The sequence below is a fragment of the Schistocerca gregaria genome, chromosome 2 (assembly GCF_023897955.1).
Source record: "Schistocerca gregaria isolate iqSchGreg1 chromosome 2, iqSchGreg1.2, whole genome shotgun sequence".
Classification (NCBI taxonomy): Eukaryota; Metazoa; Arthropoda; class Insecta; order Orthoptera; family Acrididae; genus Schistocerca; species Schistocerca gregaria.
Genome location: NC_064921.1, coordinates 575,996,283 through 576,014,503, shown reverse-complemented (window position 1 = coordinate 576,014,503; position 18,221 = coordinate 575,996,283). Strand labels below are relative to the sequence as shown.

General features: G+C 39.2%; 1 protein-coding gene across 1 annotated transcript in view; it reads right to left on the bottom strand.

Moving 5' to 3' along the window:
• LOC126336238 (neuropeptide CCHamide-1 receptor-like) overlaps nucleotides 1-18,221 on the bottom strand; it is a 521,028-nt gene that overhangs the window by 206,982 nt on the left and 295,825 nt on the right. The window contains exon 3 of the mRNA XM_049999728.1: nucleotides 17,731-17,798. The gene's annotated coding sequence lies outside the window, so the exon portion shown is untranslated. The remainder of the gene's footprint in view (nucleotides 1-17,730; nucleotides 17,799-18,221) is intronic.

Sequence of the window (18,221 nt, the reverse complement as noted above, 5' to 3'; positions counted from 1 at the left end):
ATAACTGTGAGGCCACACAGATCTTCAATTTAATCTGAGAATGACAAGTTAAATTTTTGTCTCCATCGAAAAATTATGACAGTTGGGCCAACTAACAGGATAGAATAATTTTCAGGCCGTTATATGTTTAATTGGAGACATAAATATATATCTACATGGTCGGCTGCAGTAAAAACTTTATTAATTTGCTACTAGTTTCGTTCTATATCGACAATCTTCAGGCACTGGTGTAACATTCCTTACAAAATTTTCTTTTTTCGTGGATTAAATGTATTTGCCTTAATTGTGATCTAGGCAAGCAAGGATGCTTGCTTGCCTAGATCACAATTAAGGCAAATACATAGCATTAGTGTCAGTATTAGTATCAGTATCAGAATTAACGACATGTAATATAAATACTGAGGTTTACCTATTTACGCCGATACTAAGTCGACATCATTTATAACATCAGAAACCAATCTACTATTACGAATGTTTGACCAGTGCCAGAAGATGGTCCATACATACCTAAAGTGGCTGCAGCTTAAAGAACTTGTTACACCAGCTGATGGTGTAGCTACATAAATATGTCTGTGATTAAAAAGGATCTATATTGTAAGGACACTTCAGAAGTTACTTAAAGAGACACATACTGATCCTGATTTCGAAAGACAGTATGACGCCCGGTAGAGCAGTTCTCTGTCAATATGCCTGCCCCTCTCCTTTGCTTCATACTATCACTCCATAGTATAATATTGTAGACAAATGGTGCCTTAAAAAAGAACTAAAAACAATTCACATTCTCACTGAAGAGACAGATCCACCGACCGTACTTTGTTTAACTGATCAGATACACTACGTAATGACGTAACTTAACGAATAAATGTGCCGTGAAGCGCAGTGCCTGGCAGGCAGTGATGTATCCCTACATTGTGAGACTGAGTTCATGCGCTGTAACTAGTTACGACTCCGTCATAAAAGTCCCCGCTGTTACAAGAAGGAACATGGTTGTGGCTGAACACATACTCCAGCCAGTTACGATCTCTTCATCGGGAGTTGATCACTAAATCATAAGCTTTATTCCGGCAGTAGCAGTGCTCCACTCGTTGCTCAGCAGCACGTCACTGCTTTTACGAGTATTCTGCGCGCAGCTGGAACTCTTATTGCAATGTTTCTGTATGATACTTCTTGGTTTGATTGACACAAACAACCCATAACATCATATTTATGGTGGCTTCTGAGACACATTCCTGGAGGAAATTTGATAATAGGAGCGGCAAATGCGCCAACAAGAGCCACTACTGTACACTCCGTCGCTAAGAAGACCAACTACTTAAAACGCCTTGCCAGTGCTACAGCTTTCACTTGACAAGTTAGCTCTGCAAACTTCGGAGTCATTAGTGGTGAGTACCTCTTTTGTTTCACTGTTGAGAGTTCAGTGTACGTAAAACAAAACAAAAACTGACATGTACGTACGACTGGGAGACCACTCCTAATGAGATTGACCGCCCGGTGGAAATCTTTTTGTTTTTAACTGACGAAACTTCGACAACTTGCGTGTCTATGAAGATGAAATGATTATGACAACAACACACACACACACTCATTCCCGAGTGAAGAAAATTCCAAACCCGGCCGGTAAACCAACATGGGGCCCCATTATTTAGTGTCACCAACGCCAACCACATGGTTACATGCTGCTAACAAGCAAATGAAAGTTACGCGGAACAGAAAAGGGCTTCTGTGGTGGTGTTATTCCCTTTTCGGACCGCTACAGAGCCAAATGCTGACATATTTTTGATAGTTTTTGTGAATCTGTGATACAAATCCCTTCTAATTTATGACGTCGTCTCGTCGCACTAACAGGGAAGGAAATGTGTGCGCTTAGTTTGTGTCGTCTTTGTTCGTAGGTGTTAGACAACACGAATGTGAATAAGCTACAAAAACCATATTTAGGTTTGTCGATACAACACAAGAAATGTCATTATGCCGACACGAGGATTCTCTGATTACATCTACGTCCTAAGATTGAAGCAACATTATCCGCATGCAAGGGAAAAAACATGCGGCTGTAGTTACGGAACATTCACTTCATATTAGAATATTACGAGTGTTCATCAAGTAATTGTACACATGACTTTTCTGGGCAATTTCGATTGAAAAAATGCGAAATTTATTGTGAGACATTTTGGAATATACCTTGTCAGCTCGTTTAGTTTCATAAATTTCCGACAGATAGCGTCGCTATACGGAGCCTTCAAAATGGCGTCTATAACGGAGATGCCTACCAAGTGCAAGGCTGTCATTGAGTTTCATTTCGCAGAAAACTAGAGCATGGCAGATATTCATAGGCGTTTGGCAGAATATTTAAGGAGACACGGCAGTGAACAAAAGCATGGTGAGTCGTTGAGCGAGGCGTCTGTCATCATGTAACAAGGTCGCTCAAACCTGTGTGATCTCCCACGTGCCGGCAGGCCGCACACTTACAGACACTCTCATTCGAGGCGATCGACGGGTCTCAGTCAAACACCTCGCTGCTCAACTTGACATCTCTGATGGTAGCGTGTGACACTCTTCCCCAGTTGGGGTATTCGGAGGCGTATTCTCTCTGGATTGCCCGCCGCCTAACAGAAGACCGTTAAGAGCTTCCAACTATTCGGTCCAATGAAGGTCGGCCATACAGGCCCTCAGGATAAGATGGCCTAAGGCCGGCGCATTGAATGTAGACTACGTTAGAAAACAGGGTTCCGTAGCCAAAAGAGTGAGGAATAATATCGTGCATTGTAATCCTGAATAAAAAAAACATGTTTTCACAAAAAAGATACTCTAGGTGAAAGCGACGGTGATTAATACCACAAGCTCACCGGACAAAATAGTAGTCAGGCTTTCTTAAAAGAGAACACTGGTAGCTTTGTTTACGATGCTCGACTTCTAACAGGCGGTCATGTGCACCTCCATCGATGCCTTAAGTCATAGCTCTGAAGTGGTATGTAAGTGCCAGTCGTTTGTACTGAGTTAGCTTAATACGAGGTTAGGTTAGGTTAGGTTATCGATGGGGGTTGGGGGGGGGGGGGAGATGTAACAAAATAGCAGAAATGGTATAAATTCTGACATTGGCAGCAATTGAGCATTGAAATCAATTCAGTGGTGGCAATTGAAAATTTGTGTCCATATGGTACTCGAACCCTGATTTTCCGTGAGCGGTCACCTTAACCACTTTAGCCATCCGAACTCGCTTTCCATCCGACCCAAATTCCGATTTTATCGTATTTAATGTACAGCCCTATCCACCACGCAGACATATTCAAAACAAGACACGACACTAATCTATACAGACACATATAATAAAATTCTAAGTTGCTGATGTCTGTACATAGAAGATGTTTTTTTTAAAATAAACTTAATGTGTGGGGGTCTTTATAACAGCAAGTAGAAACCAAAACAGTTACAATCAGAATTTTTGTTTCTTTGTCTGTCTGTCTGTCCATACATATGTACAAGCAACACGCAAAAAGTAATACACGATTTGGATGCAGTTTTTACAGCTCTTCCTGAAAATCGAACTTAAAATCCGGTACATGTTTCATTTTGATACGCCACCTAGTAGTCGAGTTATCTATACGTACAGAGTTTTCCCTTTAACTGGGTCAGTATGGGGAAATCGAATTCCATAGCAGATAGAAGGAATCATTAAGTACTTTATCGTGAAAGCAACTGAGAAGCTAACATTCTGAACGTGTTAATGACCAAAAGTAATCTTCTGAGATAAACAAGACAAAGAAAACAGTATGATACGACTTACGAAATTGACACACACGTTTTATTGTATTAATACATTTATTAAAATCCAGGAAAGCAAATTAAAAGCCTTAGAGAAGAAGGTATCTTACACATTACCTTATTCAAACCAAATGGGCCAATTCCAACACCGATATCAAACTGTAGTGGTTGACAAAATGTACCTAAATACAAGAGATGTAAACAATACGCTACAAATATCTTAAGTTTGCAATATCATTACACAAATCAGTAGATTGCTGCTCATGGTGATGTGGTACGAAGGGTAACATAGCTAGCAAATCCTTCTTTTTTTTCAAAAAACAGTCGTGTGATATGTGGCACTACTCACAGTCGTGTATAAATTGAATGGACGACAGTTTTGCCTTTCTTTACGGTGTTTTAAGTTTCCCACTGTTCATTGTCAGTGAATGTCCTTTGATGTACACTATTTCAAGTGAAGTGATTTTAATTTGTGCAGCAGAAGTGATGTATAGTTTATTATGCTGATGACTTTATCAGCAGCAGCCTGAAAGTCAGAAAAGTTTTTTCTTCCATTTTGAGTGTCTTGAATGGTAAAGAAAGGCGTGTTAAAGGAATTACTTTTTGTAAATCATCAGGTACCTTCTTGCCTTTTTCTATTAAGGCAAACTTTCTGTCACAAGATGGGAAACTGTAGTCCTAAACCAGATACTTATGCACTATACAGTCAAACAGGCCACTACGAAGATGTACAAACATAGATGTACGCGGTTTTCGTTTTGTCCACAGCAGTTGTCACCCCAAATCCCAAGTTTCCTTTTTCTAACACTAACGTTCGCAGTGTTTTTTAGTGCAATTCGAGGCATGGAACGATCGTGATGCTTTGCTATTAACTGCACGAGACCCTTCACTCTGATGCCCACAAACGAATTATTGCCTCGCACTGTTGTCATGAGAATTATCACAGAAGTTGTACCACGATAAGAGGCGTAAATAGAACACATCTGAGTGTGTAAGCGTTGGAACAAACATTACTTATCGCCGATAGATTGCTAAACTACACGTGTTAATGGTTCAGATGGCTCTGAGCACTATGGGACTAAGGTCATCAGTCCCCTAGAACTTAGAACTACTTAAACCTAACTAACTTAAGGGCAACACACACATCCATGCCCGAGGCAGGATTACAACCTTCGGCCACAGCGGTCGCGCGGTTCCAGACTGTAGAGCCTAGAACCGCTCTGTCATCCCGGCCGGCTACACGTGTCACTTCCAGGCATAGTTGAAGACGTCGCATCATTCTTCACATTTGTCATTCCACTTTTTGCCTTCGCATAGTGCAGTTCTAGTGCTTTCTGGGCTTTTCTGCTTCCTGGCGACTGTCCTTTTCCCTCAAGGTGCAACGAGGCACATGTCCTACAAGTATCTGACTTTGCTCATCCAAATGATAGATTTGGAAAGTATTTAAGAATTATGTATCTGGACTGGATTTTATTAACTTTGGTCTTTGGAAATTTGACTTTAAATGCTTTGTATAAACTACTAATTTAAGATCACAACTGAGGTATCCTTTAGAAGACTTCCTTCCTCTATAGTAAGTCCCCTCTCTTGGAAGAGACAGTATATGTTGCTTCATCTGTAGAAAATCGTCCTTCGTATATTTGCAGTTCTATGCACCACCTGTGTTGCCGTGATACGATACTCGACCCATTTTCAGTTTGTTGGTTAATTTCGCAATCCTCCTCTTTGAAACACAAAATGCGTCTATAAGCATCTTGCGGCAGACTCTGTAATGACAACCTTTTCAATCCGGAACCGTATACACTACACCTCATTGCCGAGGGTTGTCCACAGGTTCGATGAATTTAACAGTGCGCCGCCTGGAGGCTGGCAGTATTTTCATTACACCCATTAGAATTTTGCGTTGCGTAGTTTCACTTGGCTTACAAAAGGCGTACAATAAATCTGTTCTTAATTCATCTGATAAGGACTTGCATGATAGCCTACATTTGCAGTTCAGCTGAAATGGGGAAGGTTACTTACTTTAGTTTCAATATATTGCAAAACAGTTTGTTATTTCACTAGGTACATTTCCATTCCACGTGTTTCACTAAAATAAATATTTAAATGCATACACTGCTTCATAGTCATGTTAGAGTCAAACCTATTTCCGACAAGAATGAAACCAAACAGTGTACAAATCAAATACCTACCTGTTTTTTACATATTTTACTGGAATTGTTTTCCCGGAATTTGTAATATATTATGCATTATTAAGTCGAGCATTCACAGATAAGTTATTTTTTCAGTCATTACTAGTATCATTTGTTTATACAGAGCAGAAACGTTCCCAGTACACAACAACAGTATGGCAACTTTAAGTACGTGCTTACAACTGGTGTAATTTAGTTCTCCGCCGACTGTCGTGCACTTTTAGAATGAAGAAGGCCGTGGGGCAAACATCAGCACTGTTACAATTTCTTACCTTCGTCAATGGTTCAACTGGCTCTGAGCACTGTGCGACTTAACTTCTCAGGTCATCAGTCGCCTAGAACTTAGAACTAATTAAATCTAACTAACCTAAGAACATCACACACATCCATGCCCGATGCAGGATTCGAATCTGCGACTTTAGCGGTCGCTCGGTTCCAAACTGTAGCGCCTATAACCACACAGCCACTCAGGCCGGCTTCGTCATATGATGAAGCCTTTCTAGTAGTATATACTCGCATAGCTGTACCTCCTTTAGAACGAATAAAATGAACTTTTGAAAAAAAGGCAATAGCACGTTTAGAATGCCGGGTCTCAATTTTGCCAAAATGAAAGTTTGAGAATTCAATGAAATTTTGGGTCCACAGTAAAATTTTGGATCAAGGGTAAGTTGTCTAAGAAAATGAATAAACTGGCAAATTTTTTTCGATTTGGATCGACTCAGTTTCGTGAAGTTATTATTTCATTGTACTGGAAGAAAAAAAATTGGGACATGAGAAGTTTTATGAAATTACACTCAATAAACCTGGATAGAAATGACATCATCCATAGAAAGTAGTACTTTAGACCTTTTTCTCTAAGAGTGTTAATATTTAATTCCCTGTATCCATGGACGTTCCTCAATCATTGACAAGTGTGTCGAGTTCACTCTGAAAAACATATTTCGTATATTTCTTCAGAGATTTTCGTGGTGTCTTACCGATATAAGTGAAGTGATACAATTGTTATGATTTAGTTCGTTTAAATTCTTTCGTTCTTGATTTCATCCTTCAGTTAATTTCACATGAACATTTTCTTCACTATGAGCATTTTCTTCGCTATGAGCAATAACAAGTCCCAAGGACAGAAGCGTCGAACAGCCGGCGTCGAACTGACGACTAAGTGTTTCCCACATGGACAACTCTACGTAGCTTGTTCGCGGATCACTAGTTCAGATAATTTGTTTACAATGGCTGCTATGGGCAAAATATCAAATGCTGCATTTAAAGGAACTCTTTAATTTTCATAATTTCTTTTCATACAACACTGGGCTGTTCCCCTATCCAGGTCTATCAGTATTACATACTTCAAATATATCTGTTCTTACATACACGTCAATTCTTTATCGTTGAGCCCTTTTCACAGCTTCACCTTCGTTTTTATATCCATTTTTCTCATTGACAATAAACTTCAGAACTTTTCAAAATTCTTGGCGGTTCGAGATCCACGCGGGCAGAATCTATTAAAATACGTATATGTGACATGGCGGCTATCAGATCATTTCTGAAATCTAGTGAGAATCCAGCGCTATGTGGCGAGCATTGAGTGGAGAGATGATAATATTTATATTGTGTTCGATAAAATGGGAATTGGGATAGGATGGAAAGCGTGCTCGGAAAGGCGAAGAGCTCGCGCACAGGTGAAAATCCGGGTTTGAGTCCCGGTACGGCAAAAATTTTCACGTGTCGCCATTGAATGCTCTGTCGAGGCAGATGTCAATATTTGTTTCATTCCGTCATGCACACGTACGGTTGTGGATTCAATAACAGATAAAATCATGAAGATAAAAAATAAGAAAGGATAGTGTTTGTAAGTGCCCTCAACCACAATGTGGGTGAATTTTGCCCATTTGTAGGTGAATAGATCCTGATTGTCCAACATGTCTCCCAGGAATATGCACCATTCGCAGCCATGGAGGACAGCGTAGGGACATAGGTCGTGAAAATATCGTAATCGCCAGGAACCAGAATCTAATTTCACGGGTTGTCAATGACAGTCAGGTTCCACCCTGATTGTAAATGCTGTGTTCAGTGAATGCAGGTACGTCTCGACGAGTTTTCGAGCGAGCACTGCGGAAAGAATTGTGTGCTGTGGACAACAGGAGTCGGGTATCTCGGGAAAGGCCATTGCAAAAAGCGGAATATAAATCTGCATCTGTTTAATGGGCAGCACAGGTCATAAATTTGGCGGTAACTGATTGGAGACCTGTAATTTTATTTGACAGAGTTCAGATTTTGTCAATTTTCACACAATTTTTAAGGTAGAGTGCAGCGATGACCCAATGAGGCATTTCCTTCGCAGTGTTTGGAAGGCCTAGTTCAGGCCACAGGAGATTCTATGTGATTTTTCGCACCGTGACTTGCGTCCTTTCACCCAATTTACCGCGAGCACGAAACAATATGCTAACTCTTGCTGACAAAATGCTGCCCGAGTTCCAATAACGTCTCTGTGCGTCTGGGTTTTTCGATATCCGAATTAGAAATGTGCGCTGCAATCGAAAATCCCGCCAGTTTTGAGGTGCGGTCTTTGTTGGAAAAAAAACCTAAATCCTTTAGAAATTTATCGTGAACTGCGCTAAGTGTACGGAAAGAAAGAGTGAATATTCCGTCCATAAATGGTGCATTCGGTTTAAAAATGGCCGAACCAACGTTCATGATGAGAAGTTTGAACGCCGGAGCATTGTGACACGATCTTGTCGTTAAAGTTGATGAAACGATTTGTGAAAACCGTCGCTTCACAGTAACAGAGCTTTCGCTTTCTTTCCGACAAGTTTCATGGACTTTGTTGTTTAAAATTGTCACTTAAAAGATAGGCTACCACAAATTTTGTGCACGATGGGTTCCCAAAATGCTTACAGAGCACCATAAAGAACACCGAATGGGGGCAACGTTGACATTTTTGGAGGCCCACCACAAACATGGTGGTTCTTTACTGGATCGAATCGTAACCGATGACGATACTTCGGTGAAACACATTAATTGTGAGACAAAATTAAAGTCCATGGATTGAGGACACACAAAGTACCCCAAAAACTAAGAAAATATTTACAAACCTTGTCATGAAGGAAGATGATGGCGACAGTGATTTGGGATAGGCAACGTGTGCTTCTTATTGATTTTCTCTAACGTAGAGCTACCATAAATTCTGCCCGGTATTGTTGCACAGCCTTAGAAGAGCAGTTCAAAACAGACGCCAAGGAAAGCTGACCTCCATAATTTTGTTTCTGCACGACGGTGCCCGATCTCACATGACAGACCGCTCTAAGGAACTCCTATAATTCATTGAAATGTGAAATTTTCCCTCATCCGCCCTACGGCCCCGATCTTGCACCACTTGTTTCTCAAGATGAAGAACTGGCTTGCAACGCAGCGCTTTAATGACGACACTGCCTGAAGTCTCAGGCGGCAGAATTTTACGACGAAGGTCTTTCAAAGCTTGTCCACTGCTATGATAAGCTCCTCAAGGCGTTTCGTGACTACGTGGTAAAGTAGTATGTTAGTCGGTCTTTCAGCTGTATATAATAAAATGTATTTCTTGTTCTTAGTTTTCTTTAAATGCCAAAACGTTCCCTACTCTCTGAATATCCCTCGTATAATTTACAAGAGTTAGATATAGTACAGCAAGGAGCCATTTGAGGAGTCGCGTAGTTATTATGAAAACAACAATTACTATGTAATACCAGTTCAATACAGGAGCATTCAGAGTAATCCCACACAGTAATTGCATAACCAGTGGCAACAATATGGATGTGATATTTCTACAGAATATTGGATGAAACCAAAAATAGATAGCAATGCAAAATTGATCCCATAAAAGGACATATGAAAATCAAAGGTAATCTTTGACACCAATTTTGGGACATATTTATTGCCTTTAAAAGCTCCTCAAAGTCTAGCGCGACAAACGCATCCACCGTGCGAGATGATCAGGATGATAGTAAGCACCAAACGCGGGGCTTAATTAGTAACTCGATGTGAAAAACATCAGCAAAATGAATGATCCTACACAAAGATTTATACCAATGAGTGATTATTTCGAAACCTGGGGACTGAAGCCAAATCGATCTAAAACAGAGATAAATGCTTTCCATCTTGATAGGCTTTAATCATCTTAGCCAAAATATTTGGGGGTCGTTTTGAACTGGCCCTTACTTTTAAGAAAAACGTAGAATATATAGCAAAAAGCGAACGCCAGATTTGGTGTTATTAGCTGGATCAGGACGTGTGCAAACTAAGATACTTTTCGTCCTGCTGTACTGCCATAATTTTACTCCATTTTAGAGCTCTGTGCTCGAGTGTGGAGAAAAAGTGCACATGCACACCTGATGTTAAACTAAATGAAACACTGAAAATAATTATTGGCACTGCTAAATCAACAACACTTCCACGTCTTCCTGTAATATGTAATATTGCACCAAAATCAAGTGGCAGCTGTAAGGGGGTTCCAAAACTGTGCTACTCATTAGAAATCCCTTCTGTACGACCATCTACAAAATGTACCTGCCAGCAGACTTAAATCTAGAAAACCACCTAGTATGTGACGTGTGCCAAGGGCGGAAAGACGTTTCGCAGAAATTTCCTCAGGAAAATAGACGAAATATTTCTCTGAAAAAGAACAATAACAGGGAAAACCGTGTTCAAGTCTGTGTAAACAAGCGGACGCCCACATGTCCGATATAGAGCGTACGATATTCAACTCTCTATTCGTTTTACGAATTTTTTGAAAAAGTGTTAAAGTGTTGTGTTAGTATTGAACGCCCCTGGTATATCATTCGGTGCGTAGATATGAGTTCTTATACTTCAGTACTACAGCCAGCTCTATCGAAACAGCTCATGAATTTATGTTAGTAATTAAATCGCTAATACTTGATGTCCGTGAAAATAGACGAAATATTTCACTGAAAAAGAACAATAACAGGGAAAACCGTGTTCAAGTCTGTGTAAACAAGCGGACGCCCACATGTCCGATATGGAGCGAACGATATTCAACTCTCTATTCGTTTTACGAATTGTCTGAAAAAGTATTGAAGTGCTTCATTTCATGACGACGAAAAATTCTGTGACAGCATACGGTGAAGTACTGCAGCAGTTTCCTGGCTTCTAAAAATGAATGTAAATGTTTTCTGCTGAAAGACGGATGCTAAATACGGTCCAGCGATTTTATGCCTTACTGCTCTCGCACATTAGGCCTTCGAGGAAAATTCTGCAGTATGAACTGCACACGTTCCGTCAGGCCAGTAAATCCTCTTTTCTAAATGGAATAAACCAGTATTTCTGACGAGGTTTTGAAATCATAATGAGAAGAAATTTAAGACGTAATATGATACAAAACCACTGGAATAATAATAAAATACGTGAATTTAGTTCATTTAAGAACATAATATTGACTTATACTACTTGTCACGGGCCTACTGCATATTAATTTCATTATGTATATAAGTTTCGTGAGTAATGTTTTAATTCTTCCTTTACAATTTACCCACCCCCTATCCAGGGTAGCTAGTTAGTGGGGCTGCCACCTTTTATGTGTACCACGACAAGAGTTTTTCTTTAGGAATTGTCTCTACTTAGATGGTTGCCTTCACTACGGCTATGGATCCATCGCTTCAGGATTTGTAGGGTGTCATTCCCTGTTTTTAATTTTTAATCAAGGCTGTTTGCTCTAGCAGGGTCGGCTTGTAGGCTTCCCTAAGAGCAACCCGCGCCCCTCCTCTCCTACCCCCCCCCCCCCCCACCCTTACGTTGTAGACTGATCTTCGTCTGACTTCCGCTCAGTAGATCTGTCAGGCTAGAGTGATCCTACCAAGAGCAGAAAACAGACTGATCTTTTGTTGACGACTAAAGCAAGGAGAAAGTTTAAGAATAAAAGGAGTGGTAAAATGTTGGAAATAGCCACATGAAATGTTAGAGGACGGAGCACTGTAGAAGACAAAAGTCAAATGAATGAAGCACTGCAAAAACTGACAGAGCTGTAAAATCTGAAAGAAATTAATGGTTGTATTATGACATACAGGGTGTAAGTAGAACTGAACGGGAAAGTAACTGGAGTTGACATAGCTGTAAAATCTGAAAGAAATTAATGGTTGTATTATGACATACAGGGTGTAAGTAGAACTGAACGGGAAAGTAACTGGAGTTGCAATTATGATCCAAAGTGCCCGTAGCAAATGGTTGCAACCACATACGTTCATAAGTGAAAGAGTGATACATTTAAGGCTAAAGATGCTGGAAAAGCTCGCGAATATAATTGGTGCATTTACAGCAGAGAAGGGAAAGAGAGAAGAAATGCATGAAATTTACGAACGTCAGCAGACAATCTGTTGACTCACAGCAACCAAGAGAACCGAAACTCACAATCGGATTCACAACAAAAAATGAAATAAAGATTATTTTCGAAAATCGATGCTATCCATTTCGGTGTTTAATATGTCTGTATTTCTCCAAGTACTGACTGATTATTCCATAAAAACACGTTAATAGAAGGAAACGTAGGACACCACAAAAATAATTCCACCAATATAGAACAAGTGTAACTTCAGAACAAATAACCACAGCAAATGCCTTATCCTAATGCAGGAAAAATATCACAACCAGATAAATATTGTAGAAAACGATCATATGATGACCAGACACATATCAATAATGGATCTCTGCTGAACCTGCTAAAATAAACAATATCGTGAAAATAGTAATAATAATAATACTAATAATATTTACTGATATACATGTAAACTTATAGTTGAACATAAACGTATATCAACGCTCGCTCTCTCTCTCTCTCTCTCTCTCTCTCTCTCTCTCTCTCTCTCACACACACACACACACACACACACTCACACACACACACACACACACACACACACAAACACGGAGATCATAGAAATCAAAAACACTAATTCGACACTAGGTAACGACTATCAGATATTAGGAACAATAATCGAAACTGAATATAAAGAATACGGTTTTTCATGTTTTCAGCTCTGTGCTATTGATATTTAGATGGACTGGAAGCATCAGAACAGATTTAAAACAAAAACAATCACACATGTAGAGCAGCATCTTCAAACCTTTCAAGTAAAAGTGCCATAACTCTTTGTAAATTGAAGGTACAGTAACTAATATGTAAAGTAAAATGTTGTACAAATTTTATGAAAGCATTAAAACATATATATTCACAAACAACTGAGGATGACAGGACAAGACGAGTTGGACTAAATAATGTAGAAATGTGAATCAGAGAATATAATAAACACAAAACGTAATTTTATTTATTTACACGTTAAACTACGTGTATATTCCGTTAGTACCGGCAATAGGAGTAGCCGTACAGATTTACATTGCGTCAGCATTGCTAAAATATCGATTTATTTTTTGAACTGCAGTAGTTTCTTATGCAACTTTGACTCATACCCGTCAAAGACCACATAAAGAGAATTTCACTTTTAGTTTATGAGATTTGCGTTTTTTCTCAGTTTATGAAAAACAGATAACTGAAGAATTTATTCATCCAAACTACGCCTAAGTTCGTAAAATTCGATTTTTCCACACGTAGGTATTTTCAATGACGCTAACGTACCTCTAATATAAATTTTTGTCAGGATTTTTAACGTGTTGATGTGATTTTTTTATTTGTTAAAATGATGAAATCGTTTGCAATATTTATTATTTAACTAATCCCTTTTCGGCTTTTAGGCCGTCATCTTCTACAAAGATAAACATGGGTTGTTGTGAATTTCGTGAGAACAATGATTTTATAGTATGTGAATCCAAAGTGTCACTCAGCTGGCTATCGAGGATAACAATTATTAACGATGTTTCTTTCGTGAGTTGCCACAGTCAGGCAGACGTTTTGGAAAGAGATTTCCGCCATTTGCGTATGAATTGTTTATTTATTTTACACAGTCACGATTTCGGGCCTATAGACATCTTCAAGTGCATGTTGAAATGAAAATTAATAGAGTGTACATACCATAGAGTGCAGGGCATATCAACAAGAAGTCACTACGTATTTGAAAACATTACTGACGCCTTACAATGTACCTGACCTGTCTGTGACATGCAGTAGTGGGAAAACTTATTTCTGTTCTTATACACCGATTGTCGTATTACAGGATACGAGTACGTATCGAAGATACAAAATATGACTGATACAGTGCACAGTGAATAACCATTAACGCACTGTATACAGTACATATAATTCGTCATTTCTGTTCATCAAGTGACGTTAATATACGTCAAAACAGTGGCAGATATCGTAACAAAGCGGCACCACTGTGTGAGTCTCATGATTTTTGCGTTATCAGAGATATTATTATGAAGACGCAGGGGGATTATGTAGCTAAATGCTTAACGTGTCCTTGTAACACACTTTCATACTAGCCTCATACTAGGATACATTGTAACATTCTATGCACGGAATATAAATAGAACCATTTTAAATGACAATAAAATTTTGATCTCGAAACGATCGGCTGGCTGCAGTATTATAAAAGCGTAATTAACTGATACGTGCGAACTTATATAAAAAATGTGTGTACAGTGCTGCCCAACATGTGGCTCCTTTGATGGTCTACTTATGTCAATGTAGTGGAGTTGAAACTGTCTCATTCGTCCTAGACATTCTTACATAGAGCTTCTTAGGTTATAACTCTCTGTCAGTTCATCCTTGAATAATTTCGAGCGAAATGTCTCAGAGGTAAGACTATGGACGGTGGAGTGCCCGTCTGGCCATTCAGTTCTATTGTGTAAGTGGTTTTCCGACATATCAGGACAGTGGGCTTTCAAAATAACAGTGACAGATTCGTCTTATGTCCTTGTCATTAATGGGACGTTAAATTCTAAACTTCCATCCGTTGTTCCGTCGTTCCACTTACATTTTTTTGTGATCTTGTTTCATTATGTTAGATACCGCTTTTGTATTCAAGAAAGAGGGAGCTCAGTAACAGGTTTGATCATTTAAGGCACTTAATAACTTTAACAATGATTACCGTATTATGTTAACCTAACTGCACCCCGCGGTGTTATCCACCGTTAAACAGTTATTTATAAAGAAATGTTAATTCCAAAACTCGCTTTTGACGCGTAACGCTAGTTATCTGATGGAGAAATTGGGATACGAGCCACTTGCCGCTCAGAAAACCCCGCGACATCCAAAAAAATGTTCAGACAATGCGACAAATCTCACACAATACATGTTGCCCAAAATTCTCTCGTTAACTTAAGGAAAAAATTAATCTCAAGTTAAAGTAATGCATTCATTTGATAATTAACTTTCGTGGATGACTTTTTGGACACGGGAACGGCAGTTACGTTGACGATCCACGGCGAACAGTTTTTTTTTTTTTTTTTAAGTAAAACGTAGGCTGTCTTAATTCAAGATGTACGCTACCTCCATTGAAAAGTTCATCCAAATCCATCCAGCCGCTTCGGTGCGAAGGAGTAAAAAACATACTAACACGACGAAGAAAGAGAATAAGGAATATGTAGTTCGATGCAGAGCAACTTTTATAATATTCGCACAACGTTAGCTGCCGTCACGTGTGTGGTAGTTACTAGCGGATACGCTCGCATATCATAATCAGTTCCCGCCTCACTAAAACCCTACGACGTTCTACATGTGAAGGCAGGACGTCACTGTGTTTTACAGCATTTGCCACCGTCATTGTGAGTGTTCAAGCATCTCTGAAGCTTAAAGATACGCATGACACACAGCGACTGAAATGCAACGGGTTTCTATGGAAGTATGGATCAAACATTTTTAGAGTTGTATAAGCTTTTTATTCATTTCATTGAATCGTGTCGTGTAGGACATATTAAACAACAAAAGCGTTTTGACACATACGAAACTGTTCAAAAGTCGACGAGAAAATATCTATTTCTAAGTAACTATCGTTCCGCATTTCGCTTTGTATTCTTCAAATGGATAAATATCTTACGCTACACACATTTAAAAGTAACCAAGATGGTAATTCAGGGTTAAGCTAATTCCACACCAAATTTCTTCCAAAACTCTCCAACCCTTCAAACTGGAGGAGTAACAAACATACTCACACACAAACGTTTCCATTTGTAATATCTTTGGGATTAAATTTGTTTTGAGACATACGTCCACGATGCAATTTTTTCCCTGTTCTCATTGTAAATACATAAGTTAAGTCAGACCAGGAATTGAATCATGTACGTCTCTATTGCTCAAGCCACGCCATACTTTTAAGAGGTAATGAAAGGGAAATGAATCATCAAAGGGTAACGAAATGCTCCACACCTCCCAGTAATGGTAATGGTCACAGGAGATGGTTATGGCCGAAGTTTCCGTCGGGGACTGCTCAGTGGCACGAGTCGTGTGTGCTTCCCGTAGCTTCGAGGGACAAACGTTTGCGGCAGGATCGCGTTACTGAATGATGGGCACGAGCTTCATAATGAAACCTATGCCCTATAACGTTAGTTCATTACATCTGCAATTTACTCTTTTGTCTGAAAAAAATTGTCTTCCCCGCTAGCATCTGCTGGCCATTACAATAAATATTAACCTGTAAAGCACATGATACTTCAGAAATATTTACTTACATTTCTCATTCCGGAGAAAATGATTTAATTTCAAATTTGCTAACATTGTTCTTCGTATTCCCCTAGTTCCAATTCCTTGTACAAGAGTAACAAGCATAATAAAATACGGTATTTGAGGTTAACCCGTTGCCGTATACACGACGACAATGAAACTCATCTCCATCCTCGGTACCCTGCTACGCTTCAATTAACGATAATTTCCGAGAAAGCTGCACTTTTTGTTTTGGAAGACACCAGTCCAGTTAATACAGTCGAGACAACACATGACATGTATGTGAACGAGGTCACTGATTCATATTGGATGTTCGAACTTCTTATATCGTGATGCCTCACTTATTTTGTGAGTAACGTCACATTTAATTTTCAAGGACCTGATATGACTACTCTGTCTACCAATTACTATTGACTCGTTCTACGTTAGTCTTCCTGATACGCACAAATCATTTTTCTTAGAAGATTTTACTCAAACCTTTCAAAGGTTATATTACTCTTAGAAGAAATGAAACGTTCTTACTATCGGTAAAAAAATATAACTTTTACTCTGCTATCTATTGAAAATATCTGCCACATCGATACTCTGTTCCCAACCGAGAGTCAAATTCGAATTCTGTCTCCGATAAAGCACAGTGCACTAGAATGTTTGAAAAGTAGAAGGCAGGTACGAGAACAAATGTGAATAAGAGTGGTGAAGCACCCCTGCAGACCTCAGTCACAGTTCAGCACACTTTATTATTATTACATCATATGATAACCTCAATAGCGTGATTTAGTTATCGCCAGCATTTATGACCCTTACGCAGATTTCTTTAGAATATAGTTAGAATAATAGTGGGAATAATATTCACTTTTGTCTGAAATGTTGTAATACTACAATGTTTCTTACAATACGGCTCTCAACCTTTGATTCTATCATAGTTTTATGGTTATGTTGTTACCTACGTATCTGCTACCTTCTCCTTTACGTTTCACCTGTCGAAAGGAATTTGATAGTTGACGTTGTCTTTGTCTTTGTAAAAAATAAGCAAACGAAGACGTTTATTTACTCTATTTTGAAACATAATTATTAATGTAGCGAGATATAGCACTTTCTGACAGAGTATTATAATTGTAGTGCGCTACGTTTGGCGAGAATTAATAACAGAAAGATTCTTGTGTTTATTACTGAGGAAGGCCTTACCTTTTCAGCAAGACATCGGTTGCTTTAATTTCTCTCAGATGCAAGGAAAGTAGCTCAGACATCACCACCTGGAAACAGTAATTCCACGTGTATCTCATAAATGAAATTAAAAGAGCGGAAAGTAAAACCGCCAAAAAATGCGCCGATAATGTCTTTAAGAATGTTCCACAGCAGGGCATTAGCGCTTCGTAGAGGGTGATCTTACATTTTTGTGTAGTAAATAAAAAGATTATAGAAGGCGCTACTATTACGACCGGCTAAAGAGATAAAGTACCATTCATTCATTTTCCTTACAAACGCTAACGAACTCTCCAGAAACACAATATCGCACTGAGAGTGCTGGCAGAACGCTCCGTTGACTCCAGGGCATTCTGCGGGAGATTACCCCGTTAGCAAAACTGTCGCCTCCTTTTTCTGGCAGGCGCGAGCGCAGCTTCCCTGTTATCTGCAGACCATATTACCAACGCCGTCTGGTCCTCGTAGAACAACGT